The sequence below is a fragment of the Coenobita brevimanus genome, chromosome 40 (assembly GCF_032717465.1).
Source record: "Coenobita brevimanus isolate Jiangsu-jjx chromosome 40, ASM3271746v2, whole genome shotgun sequence".
NCBI classification, from domain to species: Eukaryota; Metazoa; Arthropoda; class Malacostraca; order Decapoda; family Coenobitidae; genus Coenobita; species Coenobita brevimanus.
In genome coordinates, this window is record NC_136993.1 from 2,079,558 (window position 1) to 2,093,096 (window position 13,539).

Genomic DNA, 13,539 nt, shown 5'->3' on the forward strand with positions numbered 1-13,539 from the left:
TGTGTGTGTGTGTGTGTGTGTGTGTGTGTGTGTGAGAGAGAGAGAGAGAGAGGGAGAGAGAGAAGGGGGGCGATAAGGAGAACCTGTGTGTGTGTGTGTGTGTGTGTGTGTGAGAGAGAGAGAGAGAGAGAGAGAGAGAGAAGGGGGTGATAGGGAGAACCTGTGTGTGTGTGTGTGTGTGTGTGTGTGTGTGTGTGTGTGTGTGTGTGTGAGAGAGAGAGAAGGGGGGGCGATAGGGAGAACCTGTGTGTGTGTGTGTGTGTGTGTGTGTGTGTGTGTGTGTGTGTGAGAGAGAGAGAGAGAGAGAAGGGGGTGATAGGGAGAACCTGTGTGTGTGTGTGTGTGTGTGTGTGTGTGAGAGAGAGAGAGAGAGAGAGAAGGGGGTCGATAGGGAGAACGTGTGTGTGTGTGTGTGTGTGTGTGTGTGTGTGTGTGTGTGTGTGTGTGTGAGAGAGAGAGAGAGAGAGAGAGAGAGAAGGGGGTGATAGGGAGAACGTGTGTGTGTGTGTGTGTGTGTGTGTGTGAGAGAGAGAGAGAGAGAGAGAGAGAGAGAGAGAGAAGGGGGTGATAGGGAGAACCTGTGTGTGTGTGTGTGTGTGTGTGTGTGTGTGTGTGTGTGTGTGTGTGAGAGAGAGAGAAGGGGGGGCGATAGGGAGAACCTGTGTGTGTGTGTGTGTAGATTCCCCCATTCTTTCTCTCTCTCTCTCTCTCTCTCTCTCTCCAGTAATGAGAAAGCAATTTTTTTCTTTTAATATTAAAGCCAGACAATTAAAATGAACCCCAAGGTGTGTGTATTGTCAATTTCTCTCTCTCTCTCTCTCTCTCTCTCTCTCTCTCTCTCTCTCTCTCTCTCTCTCTCTCTCTCTCTCTCCATGTTTAAGCATCCCCCTCCCTTCTCCTCTCCCTATCAGTCTCTCTCCTCCACCCAGTTTATCATTTCTCCCAAATATTTTCTCCTTTTTCTCTCCCCCTCTCTTCCTTCCCCTCCTCTCTCCTTCTTTTCCTTCCCTCCCTCCCTCCTCCTCTCTCCCTCTTTGCCCTTCCCCCTCCTCTTCCCTTTTTCTCTTGTCTTCATTTTCTCCCTCTCCTTTTCTTCCTCCATCCCTCACTTCCTTTTTTCCTTCCTCATTCTCTCTCTCTCTCTCTTTCCTCCCCCTCATCATCTCTCTCTCTCTCTCTCTTTCCTTCCTTCTCTTCATTCGATTAATTATCCTCCTCTTATTTGTCCTTCCCTACTCCTTCACTCCTCCCCCCGTCCTTCCTTCTTCCTCCTCCCCCCGTCCTTCCTTCTTCCTCCTCCCCCCGTCCTTCCTTCTTCCTCCTCCCTCCTTCCGCCTCTTCCCCCTCTCCCCTTTCTGCCCTCCTTACTTCCTTCTCCCTCCCCCCTCATTCATTCTCCTCTTCCCTCTTCCTCTCCATACTTCTTTCCTCCCCCTCCATACTTCTTTCCTCCCCCTCCTTAATTCTCCATTTCTTTTTTCCTTCTCCCTTCACTCTCCTTCTCACTTCCTCCTCCATTTCCTTCCTCTTTCCCCCTCCCTTCTTTCTCCCACTCCCCCCATTCACTTCCTTCTTCCCTCTCCCCCCTCTCCTCCTCTCCCTACTTCTTTCCTTCCTCCTCCCTCCCCTCTCTTCATACTTCCTCCTTCACTTCTGTCCTCATCCCTCCCCCTCTTTCCTCCTCTCCCTCTCTCTCTTCCCTCCTCCCCTCCGTTTCTTTCCTCCTCTCCCTCCCACTGTTTCCTCCTCTCCCTCCTCCTCTTTCCTTCTCTCCCTCTCCGTCTTTCCCCCTCTCCCTCATTCCTTCCTCCTCCCTTCCTTCTTTTCTCACTCCTCTCTCACTTACCCTCTCCTTCTCACTTCCTCCTCCATTTCTTTCCTCTGTCTCCCTCACCTCTCCTTCTCTCACTTCCTCCTTCACCTCCTTCCGTCTTCCCTCCTTCACTTCCTCCTTCCCCCCCTCAACTCTAGCCCGGAGCGTAGGTCTGTGCCGCGTTAATTAAGAATATATATTTTTTTCTTTCTCTCTAAGCCTCGATGGAGATGTTAATTATACCACCACACCAACACCTGCTTGTCCCCCACACCTGTCCCCACACACCTGTCCCCCAACACCTGTCCCCCCATACCTGTCCCCCACACACCTGTCCCCCCATACCTGTCCCACACATCTGTCCCCCACACACCTGTCCCCAACATGTCCCCCCATACCTGTCCCACACACCTGTCCCCCCATACCTGTCCCCACACACCTGTCCCCAACATCTGTCCCCCACACCTGTCCCCACACACCTGTCCCCCACACACCTGTCCCCAACACCTGTCCCCCACACATCAGTCCCCCCACATCTGTCCCCCACACACCTGTCACCCCCACACCTGTCCTACACACCTGTCCCCCAAGCATAATTAGGTGATTTTAGAATATAAATAACTCGATATATTGTGATTGGAATATTGGTAATTGTGTTAGTTAGGACAGGGCGACATGGAGGCGATTTGTCTGTGGCCACCTCTTACGGGATTAAGGCGTCTGGCAATAGATAGATAGATAGATAATGTTAGTATTAGTCTATGCTCAGCTTTCATTAATTTGTTCAATAGGCCTAGTTAACTTTGGGAATCTATTAATCTATTTTATCAGTCTGTCTGTCTGTCGGTCTGTCTGTCTGTCTGTCTAGTAGTCTATCTATCTATCTATCCATGTCTTATATCTATCCATGGCTTATATCTTGAACCCCGTGGACTGCAGGCTGAAGTTGCCCTCCTCCTGCAGTCCACCATCGTCCTTTTAGGGGATAGGGAGGGAACTGAGGGACGTTTGTATAACCAGGCAGTGGAGCCGTAGAGTTATATCAGTGCCACCGCGTGAAGGCCCCCCTCTCCTGCAGAATTAACATGGAGAGAGAGAGAGAGAGAGAGAGAGAGAGAGAGAGAGAGAGAGAATGATTCGCATACTTCTCCTCTTCTGCTTCCCTCCTTCCTTATATATGTTTTAGGATGTGATGTTACCAAAACATCTAAGTACACACACACACACACACACACACACACACACACACACACACACACACACACACACACACACACACACACACACAGATTGGCACACTCATACATTCAGACTTTCATACATTAAAACACACACACACACACACACACACACACACACACACACACACACACACACACACACTTTGGCTGGGTCACGGCAGGGGAATCCTAAATGTCAGAGTCTAGAGGCCATCATTCTGCATTTAGGGGGGGGAGGGAGGGAGGAAGAGAGGGAGGGAGGAGGAGAAGGGAGAGGAAGGAAGAGGGGGGAGAGGAAGGAGATGGAAGAAGAGACTCGGGAGAGGAGGAGGAAGAAGATTACAGGTGGAAAGAAAAAGTTGGCAGGGGACAGGGCGACATGGAGGCGATTTGTTTGTGGCCACCCATTACGAGATTAAGACGCCTGACTGTAGATAGAAATAGACATTCTTACTCTCCTTGTGAGTGAATGAGTGAGTGAGTGTTGTTGACAGGGGGACGAGATGTGTTAGCATAAAGAGTATTCGATGAGAGGGAGGTCCCAGGGAGCTTAACTCAGCCCTGCCCACACTCCCTCCTTGTGTGTGTGTGTGTGTGTGTGTGTGTGTGTGTGTGTGTGTGTGTGAGAGAGAGAGAGAGAGAGAGAGACGCTTATTGCATACACGGTGTTGTTCCAAGTTGTGTGGCCATAATGTTAAATGAAAGATTTGCTCTAACTGCATGAGAGAGAGAGAGAGAGAGAGAGAGAGAGAGAGAGAGAGAGAGAGAGAGAGAGAGAGAGAGAGAGCACCCCCCCCCCCAGCGACACGTCTCCTGGCTCTCTCTCACGCCGTATTAAAAATATTTCAATGGATAATCTTTAGAGCACTCCCCCCTCTCCCCCTTCTCCCCCTCCCCACCCCCTCCCCCTCTCTCTTCTTCCTCCCCCCACTCCCCCACTCTTCTCCTCCTTCTCTCTCCCTTCTCCATCCCTTCCCTTCTCCATTTTCATTCCACTTCCTCCTCCTCCATCCCCTCCTCCCCTTTTCATCTCTCCTACCTCCCCCTCTCCTCCCTCTTCCTCCACCCCCCTTTCCTCCTTCCTCTCCTGCTCCCCCTCCATCCCTCCCCCTCCTGCATCTTCTTCCCTCCCCCCTCCTTCTCTCCTGCTTCTGCACCACTTCTCCCTCAAGCTTTTTCCTCCAACTCTCAGCTTTTTTTTCCCTCCCTCCTAACCCTCCCTCTCCAGTCTTGGTACCTCGCTTCCCTCCTTCTCTCCTCTTTTCGTTCCAGTTTTCTCTTCGTCTCTCCTCCCTCCCTCCTCATCTCTCTTCCCTCCCTCCTCATCTCTCTTCCCTCCCTCCTCATCTCTCCTTCCTCCCTCCCTTCTCTCCTCTCTCCCTTCTCTTCTACTCCTTTGTACTCTTCTCCCTCCCTTCTCTTCTCTCCCCCCTCCCTTCTTTTCTCTCCTCCCTCCCCATCTCTACCTCCCATTTCTTCCCTTCTTTTCCATTTTCTCTTCCGACCTTTATTCCTGTTCAAGCAATCCATCTCATCAAAAATTCGCAACATGGTTTTTGGAATAATTGCTCTTGCCTCACGAATCTATTGGACTTTTTCATCGACATATTAAACATGCGCGATGAGACTAAATCTGTTGATGTGGTCTACCTCGATCTTCAAAGGGCTTCTGACAAAGTTCCACACAAAAGACTCCTTCAGAAGCTAAAGGTGCACATGATTTCAGCGGCAGTGTTCTCTGGTGGGTAGAAGGTTGGCTCACCGGACGAAAGCGAAGAGTTGTAATGAGTGGAAAAGAGTCAGACTGGATAAACGTTACAAGTGGAGTGCCGCAGGGTTCGGCGTTAGGTCCTATTCTTTTCCTAATATATGTAAATGATATTGATGAAGGATTGTGTTGTAAGATTTCAGAATTTGCTGACGATACTAAAATAGGTAACAGAGCAGATACAGCACTGCAAAGACAGGCAATTCAGAGAGATCTTGGTGAACTGTTTAACTGGGCCCAAGTCTGGCAAATGGATTTCAATATTAATAAATGCAAAGTGTTAAACATTGGCAGTAAAAACGTTAGAGCAAGTTATAGCATGAATAATGTCCAGCTTGATAGGGTAAACCATGAAAAAGACTTACGAGTTATAATAATAAATGATTTGAAGCCAAGCAAACAGTTTACAGAAGCTGTGAAAAAAGCCAGTAAATTGATTGCATTCATAGGCAGAGAGCATTTGAATATAAATCCGATACTATTGTCCTCACTTTGTATAATTCCCTAGTACGACCGCACTTGGAGTATTGCGTTCAGTTTTGGTCACCCCTCCCGCATTCCCCAACCCCCACTCACCCCAAGTAATATCGTCCTCGCTTTGTATAAATCCTTAGTACCCTCGCACCTGGAGTATTGCGTTCAATTTTGGTCACCCCTCCCTCATTCCCCAACCCCCACTCACCCCCACCGCCACTCTCCCCTCTCCCCACTTCGATACCCAGGAGTCTTTTATTCTAATGATGAAGCCTCCACGAACGTCAAAATAACCAGGATTTTAATTTAGCGTTTTTTTTTAATGTGTGTGTGTGTTTTTTTTAGCGTTGGGTACATATTGAGACTTGCCAGTGTAATTAGATAGATAGATAGACAGATAGATAGATAGGGAGGTAGGTTGATACATAAGGTTAATAGATAGATATAGGTAGGTAGGTTGATAGGTGGGTAGGTAGGTTAGTAGGTAGGTAGGTAGATAGACAGGGCGATAGATAGATTGATAGATAGATATTTACTGTAGAGACATAATTGTTGACAGATAGACATGACTAAAGCTGTATTTAAAGAGAGAGAGAGAGAGAGAGAGAGAGAGAGAGTGTGTGTGTGTGTGTGTGTGTGTGTGTGTGTGTGTGTGTGTGTGTGTGTGTGTGTGTGTGAAAACTAGGTAGATTAATAGATACGAAGCCGGAGAGAGAGAGAGAGAGAGAGAGAGAGAGAGCAGGCTAATCAGAGGGTGAAAATAGTGAGAGAGGAACCGTGTGTGAGGGAAGGGAGGGCACACTATTTCCTCCCCTTGATTGCCCCTGAAGTGGAGAGAGAGAGAGAGAGAGAGAGAGAGAGCTGTAGTGAGGATATAAGCGAAGAGGACGGTAGGAGAAAGAGAAAAATGATTTTGTATGAGAGAGGGAGAAAGGGAGTATGATAGTGATGAGAGAGAGAGAGATAGACAGAGAGAGAGAGTTACCCCCACCTGCCTCACCACACACCTGACCCCCACCACCTGCCTCACCACACACCTGACCCCCACCACCTGCCTCACCACACACCTGCCTCACCACAGAACTAGGCTTGCTTAAATGTTACTGTTCCTTCCCTTTTGATGAGAGAAATTGACCTTTTCAGTCTCTCTCTCTCTCTCTCTCTCTCTCTCTCTCTCTCTCTCTCTCTCTCTCTCTCTCTCTCTCTCTCTCTCTCTCTCTCTCTCTCTCCAGTCTCCTCTTGCTTCCTTCCTTCCCTCCCTCACTTTTCCATCTCTCTTGCCTACTCCTTCTCTCCCTGGCTCCCATTTCTCCTCCTACTTCTACACTTCCCTCCTGTCTACCTTCTCTCCCTCTCCACCATAGGCAGACAGATAGACAGACAGATATCCTTGAGGAGGTGAGCGAAGAAGAGAATAATAGAAACCTGGGTTGCATATATTCACTTGGCCATAATCAAGAGAATATTTCAGTACTGTGAGAGGCTGACAGGTGTGCGGCAGAGACAGGCAGGTGAAAGGAGGAGTGACAGACAGCGCAGACAGGCAGAGAGAGAGAGAGAGAGAAGCAGAGAGACTGAGGCTTCGCGGTGACAAGTGGATAGACAGATAGACCTTTGTGCAGACAGGTAATGTGTGTGTGTGTGTGTGTGTGTGTGTGTGTGTGAGAGAGAGAGAGAGAGAGAGAGAGAGAGAGAGAGACTACATTTAGATTTAGCAAAAGAAACACACACACACACACACACACACACACACACACACACACACACACACACACACACACACACACACACACACACACACACACACACACACACACACACACACACACACACACACACACACACATACACGTCAATAAGGTCTCGGCAAAGAAAAACGGGAAAGAAAGAGAGAATATTTTGACACTCTCCCTTTCTCATTCATTGCCTGAGAGAGAGAGAGAGAGAGAGAGAGAGAGAGAGAGAGAGAGCTTTGGGTCACTTTTTCACCGAGAGCTGTTGCGTTAGGATGAGGTGCCTGTGACTACTTTAAATGAGGGAGGGATGAGGGGAGGGGAGGGGAAGAGTGAGGAAGGGAAGAGGAGAGGGGAAGAGAGAGAGGAAAGGGAGAAGAAGAGGGGAGAGGGGACGGGGAGAAGAGGAGAGGAGGTAGAGAAAAGAAAGGAAGGGGAGTGGATGAGAGGAGAGGGAGAAGAGAAAGGAAGGGGAGAGGAGAAGAGGAGAGGGAGAAGAGAAAGGAAGGGGAGAGGAGAAGAGGAGAGGGAGAAGAGAAAGGAAGGGGAGAGGAGAAGAAGAGAAGGGCAGGGGAGAGGAGAAGAGGAGAGGGAGAAGAGAAAGGAAGGGGAGGGGAGGAGAGGAGAGAGGTGAGGTGTGGTAAATAATACAGGTGAGGCCGCGGATACAGGTAAATGAGAGAGAGTACCTGAGCCTCACCTGAAGTCTCTTGTAGGGGGTGGGGGGTCCAACGGGGGGGTCAGTCTATCCCCATACTCACTCACGCACCCACATAACCTTCTCTAACACACACACACACACACACACACACACACACACACACACACACACACACACACACACACACACGAACAAAGAGCTAGAGGGATGTTACGAAAAAGGAAAGAAAAAGAAAAACAGGAGTCATAACTTCAATCGTTCTTGGCTACTGTTGTTGTTGTTGTTGTTGCTGTTGTTGTTGTTGTTGTTGTTGTTGTTGTTGTTTGTGGGGGATGCAGGGATGATGTGCTGTATATATTTGTTTGTTTATTTGTTTGTGTTTTGCTTAATCTTTCTTGTTTGTATGAGAGAGACAGACAGACCATGATCTTCCTAGTATCTGTCTTCATCTATCGCTGTATCTATTTTCTGTATGTATGTATGTATGTATGTATGTGTGTGTTATATATCCATCTGTGTGTCTGTCTGTCTGTGCATCTGTCTGTCTCTCTCTCTGTCAATCTCTGTCTAGCTGTCTAATATTTCTCTCTCTCTACCTACCTATCGCTTAATCTTTCACTGTCCTTTTATCTATCAGTCAGTCAGTCTATCTATCTGTCTATCGGTCTATCTATTTATCCATCTTGTCTATCTGCCTACCTACCTACCTACCTACCTACCTACGTACCCACCTACCTGCCTGCCCTAACTTGGTGTTCATCTTTATACAGCATCTTCCATTAACTCTACCTGACTTTGAGAGGTGTGTGTGTGTGTGTGTGTGAGAGAGAGAGAGAGAGAGAGAGAGAGAGAGAGAGAGAGAGCAGACATTATTGGACACCTTCCACCCTTTTCATCTTGTGCCCTTCATCTCTCTCTCTCTCCACACACACACAAACACACACACACACACAGTTCCCATTCTCTCCCTCTTCTGTTTGTTTCATATACTTCTCTTTGACTGTCTCTCTCTCTTTTATCAAACTCCGCTTTCTCCCTCTCTCCCTCTCTAGGCTCTCTCTCACTCTGTTTCTTCATTTTCTCGCATTTCTCTCCTTTTCCTTCCTTTCTCCTCCTCCTCCTCACCTTTTCCTTCTCTTACTCCTTCCCTTCCACTTTCCCAGTCCCCTCCCCCCCTCTCTCTCTCTCTCTCTCTCTCTCTCTCTCTCTCTCTCTCTCCAGTTCTCTTTCTTGCGTTATCCTCTCATTTCTTTCCTCTTCTTCACACAGCATCCTCCTCCTCCTCCTCCTCCTCCTCCTCCTCCTGTCTTCTCTTCCTCCCTCCCCTCTCCTTTCCTACTCTTCATCTTCCCTTCTCGCTCCCTCTATCCCCCCCCTCTCTCTCTCCCTCTGTCCCCCCTTTCTCCCTCCCTCTGACCCCCCTCTCTCCCTGCCTCTATCCCCCTTTTCCCTCCCTCTGTCCCCTTTTCCTCTTCTTTTACTCTCCCTTTGTCCTCCCTTCCCTTTCGCTCTTTCCCTCTCTCACTCTCCCTTCTCCCTCCCACCTTCCCTCTTTCTCTCCCTTCTCCCTCCCACCTTCCCTCTTTCTCTCCCTACCTCTCTACTTCCCTCTTTCACTCCCTCTTCTCTCCCTTCTTCCCTCTTTCTCCCTCCTCCTCCCCTCTACTTCCTCCCTCTGTCCTTCTCCCTTTCGCTCTTTTGCTTTCCCATCCTCCCATCCTCCCTTCTCACCCTCCCTCCCTCCCTCCCTTCCTCCCTCCTTCCCTCCTTCTCTCCCTCCCTCTGGCAACTTACCGGCGAATTTCCTGAGCTCGACCAGATGCAAATTGGTTGGTATAGTGAAGGAAGCAAAAACCCATACAATTTCCTTGGCTTGTTGCTTTATAGTGTGTGTGTGTGTGTGTGTGTGTGTGTGTGTGTGTGTGTGTGTGTGTGTGTGTGTGTGTGTGTGTGTGTGTGTGTTGAGGTGGTGTGGTGTAGTTTGGGGTGCGTTAGTAGATTGCGGTCTGGTGTGGATGTGAGCTGGTGTGTTGTGGTATTTGTTGGTGCGGCGTGGAGTGTGGTGGTGTATGATGGTGTGATGGAGTGTGGTGGTGGTGGTGTGGTGACTTGGTGTGGGCTGTGGTGTGTGAGGTTATGGTGTGTGGGGCATGGAATTTTTTAGTTGATTTATTGTGTATTGTGTCTTGTGATGAGATGATGATGATGATGATGATTAGTGGTGATGGAGATGATGATGATGATAGTGGTGATGGAGATGATGATGATGATAGTGGTGATGGAGATGATGATGATGATAATGATGGTGATGATGATGATGATGATGATAATGATGGTGATGGTGGTGACGATGGTGATGATGATGATGATAATGATGATGGTGACAATAATGATCATTGTGGTGATGATGGTGATGGTTACAGAAATTAATCTTCACATCACTGAATATGTATTGTGAATTGTGTGTAGGTAGGTAGATAAGTAAGTAGGTAGGTAGGTAGGTAAGTAGCTGGCTTTGAATGGATGGATGGGTGTAAGACAATACGTAATATGGTAGGTAGGCATCTATCTATATTTGTAAGTATGTGTTTATATATGTAGGTAAGTAGGTAGGTAAGTAGGCAGGTAGGTAGGTAGGCTGGCAATGATTTATTTATGTACTGAGGTAGGTAGGTAGAATATGTATGTGTGTGTGTATATATATTTGAGTGTATGTAGGTATGTAGACTTATGCACCTGTATGTATGTGTGTATGTAAGCTTATGTACGTATGAATCAAGCCCTATTTACGTACACATGTGCTATAATTAGGCACCAGCCCACTCTATAAACAACTAAATTCCGAATCAATTTTCCTTTCTTAAAACCATTTTCTCCTACACTGATTTTCGTTTCCGTCATCCAATCGTCCCGTCACGCACACCTGTCTTGTTTTACAGGTGTAGTCTTTATTTTTTGTTTCATTTCTGTTAATATTTCAGTGTACAGTCGACGAAACACACACACACAGACACACACACACACACACACACACAGAGGGAAAGAAATGAGAGGAGGAGGTAGTGGAAGAGGAAGAGAGGAGGAGGAGGAGGAGGAGGAAACAAGAAGGGTGAGAGTGAACATGAAACTAGAAATGAAGAAGAAACGAAGGGAAATTGACAGAGAAAATACTACTACTACTACTACTAATAATAATAATAACAGTGATAATAATAATAATAATAATAATAATAATAATAATCAGAGAGAAGAGAAATACGGAAAAAGGACTTGGAATTACCTGTAACCTAGAGTGCAAGGAAGGAAAACAGGAAGAGAGGAAAGTTTTGAGGAGGAAAGAGAAAATGTTGGAGAGGAAAAGTTGGGGGACAGAAATGGAGTGGAGACAAGGGGAGGGAGAGGGGGAGGAGAGAGAGGGGTGGGGGAAGAAGGGAGGTGTGGTAGGGATGGAGAGAGAGGGGAAGAGGGAGTGAAGGGGGGGAAAGAGGAAGGAAAAGTAGGGGGTAAGGAGAGGGAGAGAGGTGTGGAGGGAGGGAGAGAGGGAAGGAGAGGAGTAAGGAAAGAGAGGGGAGGGAGGGAGGGAAGGGAAAGTAGTTTAAGGGTGAAGAGGAAGGGAGGAAAGGAAGAAAGGCAGGGGAAAAGGGAGGAAAGAAATGGAAGGACGATGAGAGGGTAAGAGAAGGGTGTGGGTAAGGGAGGGGGGAGAGAGAGAGAGTGGTAAGGGGGGGAGAGAGAGAGAGAGAGAGAGATGATGGGGGAGGGAGGTGGGAGGAGGGAAGAAAGAACGGGAGAAGGAAGGGAGGGATGAAGGGAGGATAGATCGAAGAGAAGGTAAGTAGGGAAGGGAAAATGGTGAGAGAGAGAGAGAGAGAGAGAGAGAGAGAGAGAGAGTCCCTAAAGGCTGGAGGGAAAGCACAGGTCCATCCACGAATGTAATGGCTTTTGTGAGTCTTCATTCTATTAATGGAGAGAGAGAGAGAGAGAGAGAGAGAGAGAGAGAGAGAGAGAGAGAGAGAGAGAGAGAGAGAGAGAGAGGAGTGGGGAGTGGGGAGGAAGGAAAGAGGAAAGAGAGGGGTGAATATACTTAAGATAATGGACGGAAGAGGAAACGAGATGAAAAAGAGAGAGGAAGAGGAAGAGAGGAGGAAAGAAGAGACTGACACGAAGAGAGAGGAGGAAGAAAGAGGAGAATGAGAAGGAAGGAGAGTGAGAGAAAAGGAAGAAGGGAGTAAGAAAGAAGGTAGAGTGAGTCGAAGAAAGGAGAGGAGGAAAGGAGAGAATAAGGAGGAAGAAGAGAATGATAAGGAGGAAGAGTGAAGAGAGTAAGACGAAGAGAGGGGAGGAAGGAAGAAGAGAGTGAGAAGGAAGAAAGAAGAGAGTAAGAAAGAAGAAAGATTGAGGAGGAGGAAGAGAATGTGAAGGAAGAGGGTGAATGGAAAAGACAGGAGGAAGAGAGAGCGAAGGAAGGAGGAAAGAGTGTGTGAAGGAGAAAGAGAATGTAGAGGAAAGATGGAGAAGGAGGAATAGAGTGCGAAGGAAGAGGGTGCGAAGGAGAGAGAGAGAGGAGGAAGAGAGAGCGAAGGAAAGTGAGGGTGTGAAGAAGGAAGTGTGAAAACGAAGGAAGGAAGAGGATGAAGAAAGTGTGAAGGAAGAGAGTGCGAGGAGGAGAGAGCGAAGGAAGGAGAGGGTGTGAAGGAGAAAGAGAGTGCGAAGGAAGAAGGGATAGAGAAGGGAGAAGGGAGAAAGTGGGAAGGAAGAAGGTGCGAAGGAGAGACAGGAGAGAGAGCGAAGGATGAAGAGTGTGTGTGAAGCAGAAGGAGTGTGCAAAGGGAGGAGAAGAGTTTGAGGGAGAGAGAATGTGCGATGGAGGAAGAGAGAGGAAAAAGGAGGAGGGAGGAAAGAGGAAGAAGAAGAAGGAAGAGGAAGAAGGTGGTGCAAAACAAGAAGTGGGAACTGCAGTATTGTGACCAGCTGCAGAGGTGGTAAAAAAGGCGTGAGTGCCAGGTGGTGTGGAGGAAAGAGGAGGAGGAGGAGGAGGAGGGAGGGAAGGAGAGGAGAAGCGTGAAGAGGAGGAGAGAGAAATGGGAGAGGAGTGGGAGGAGGATGAGAAGACAGAAATGAGAGGAGGAAAGGAGGAGGAGGGAAGAGGAGAGAACTGAGAGGAGGGAGGAAAAGAGAGGAGGAGAGGAGGAGGAGGAGGAGAGAATGTGAGAGGAGGATGAGAAGACAGAATTGAGAGGAGGAATGGAGGAGGAGGGAAGAACAGAGAAATGAGAGGAGGAATGGAGGAGGAGGGAAGAGCAGAGAAATGAGAGGAGGGAGGAAAGGAGGAGAGGAGGAGTATGGGGAGTGGAAGCTGAGGAGGAGAGTAGGATAGGAAGAATAGAAGAAAGGAGGGAAGAGGAAGAGCAATAGGGGAGAAGAGGAGGAGGAAGGGGGAAGAGGAAGGAGAGAAGAGGAAGAGAGGAGGGGGGAGGAGGACAGGAAGGGGAGGAAATGGAGTAGGAGGAAACTAGGAAGGAAAGAAATTATGAAGGGAGATAAGAGAGAGGAAAGAGGGAGGCAAGGATGAGAGTAGGAGCAAGAAGAGGAAGGAGGGAAGAGGAGGAGAGGAAGGAGGGAAGAAGAGGAGAGGAAGGAGGGAAGAGGAGGAGAGGAAGGAGGGAAGAGGAGGAGAGGAAGGAGGGAAGAGGAGGAGAGGAAGGAGGGAAGAAGAGGAGAGAAAGGAGGGAAGAGGAGGAGAGGAAGGAAGAGAGGAAGGAAAAAGGAGGAAAGACAAGGAGAAGAGGAATTAACAAGCGTGTGAAAAGAAAGAACAGAGATTGAAGAAAGAATGATATGTAAAATGAGAGAGAGAGAGAGAGAGAGAG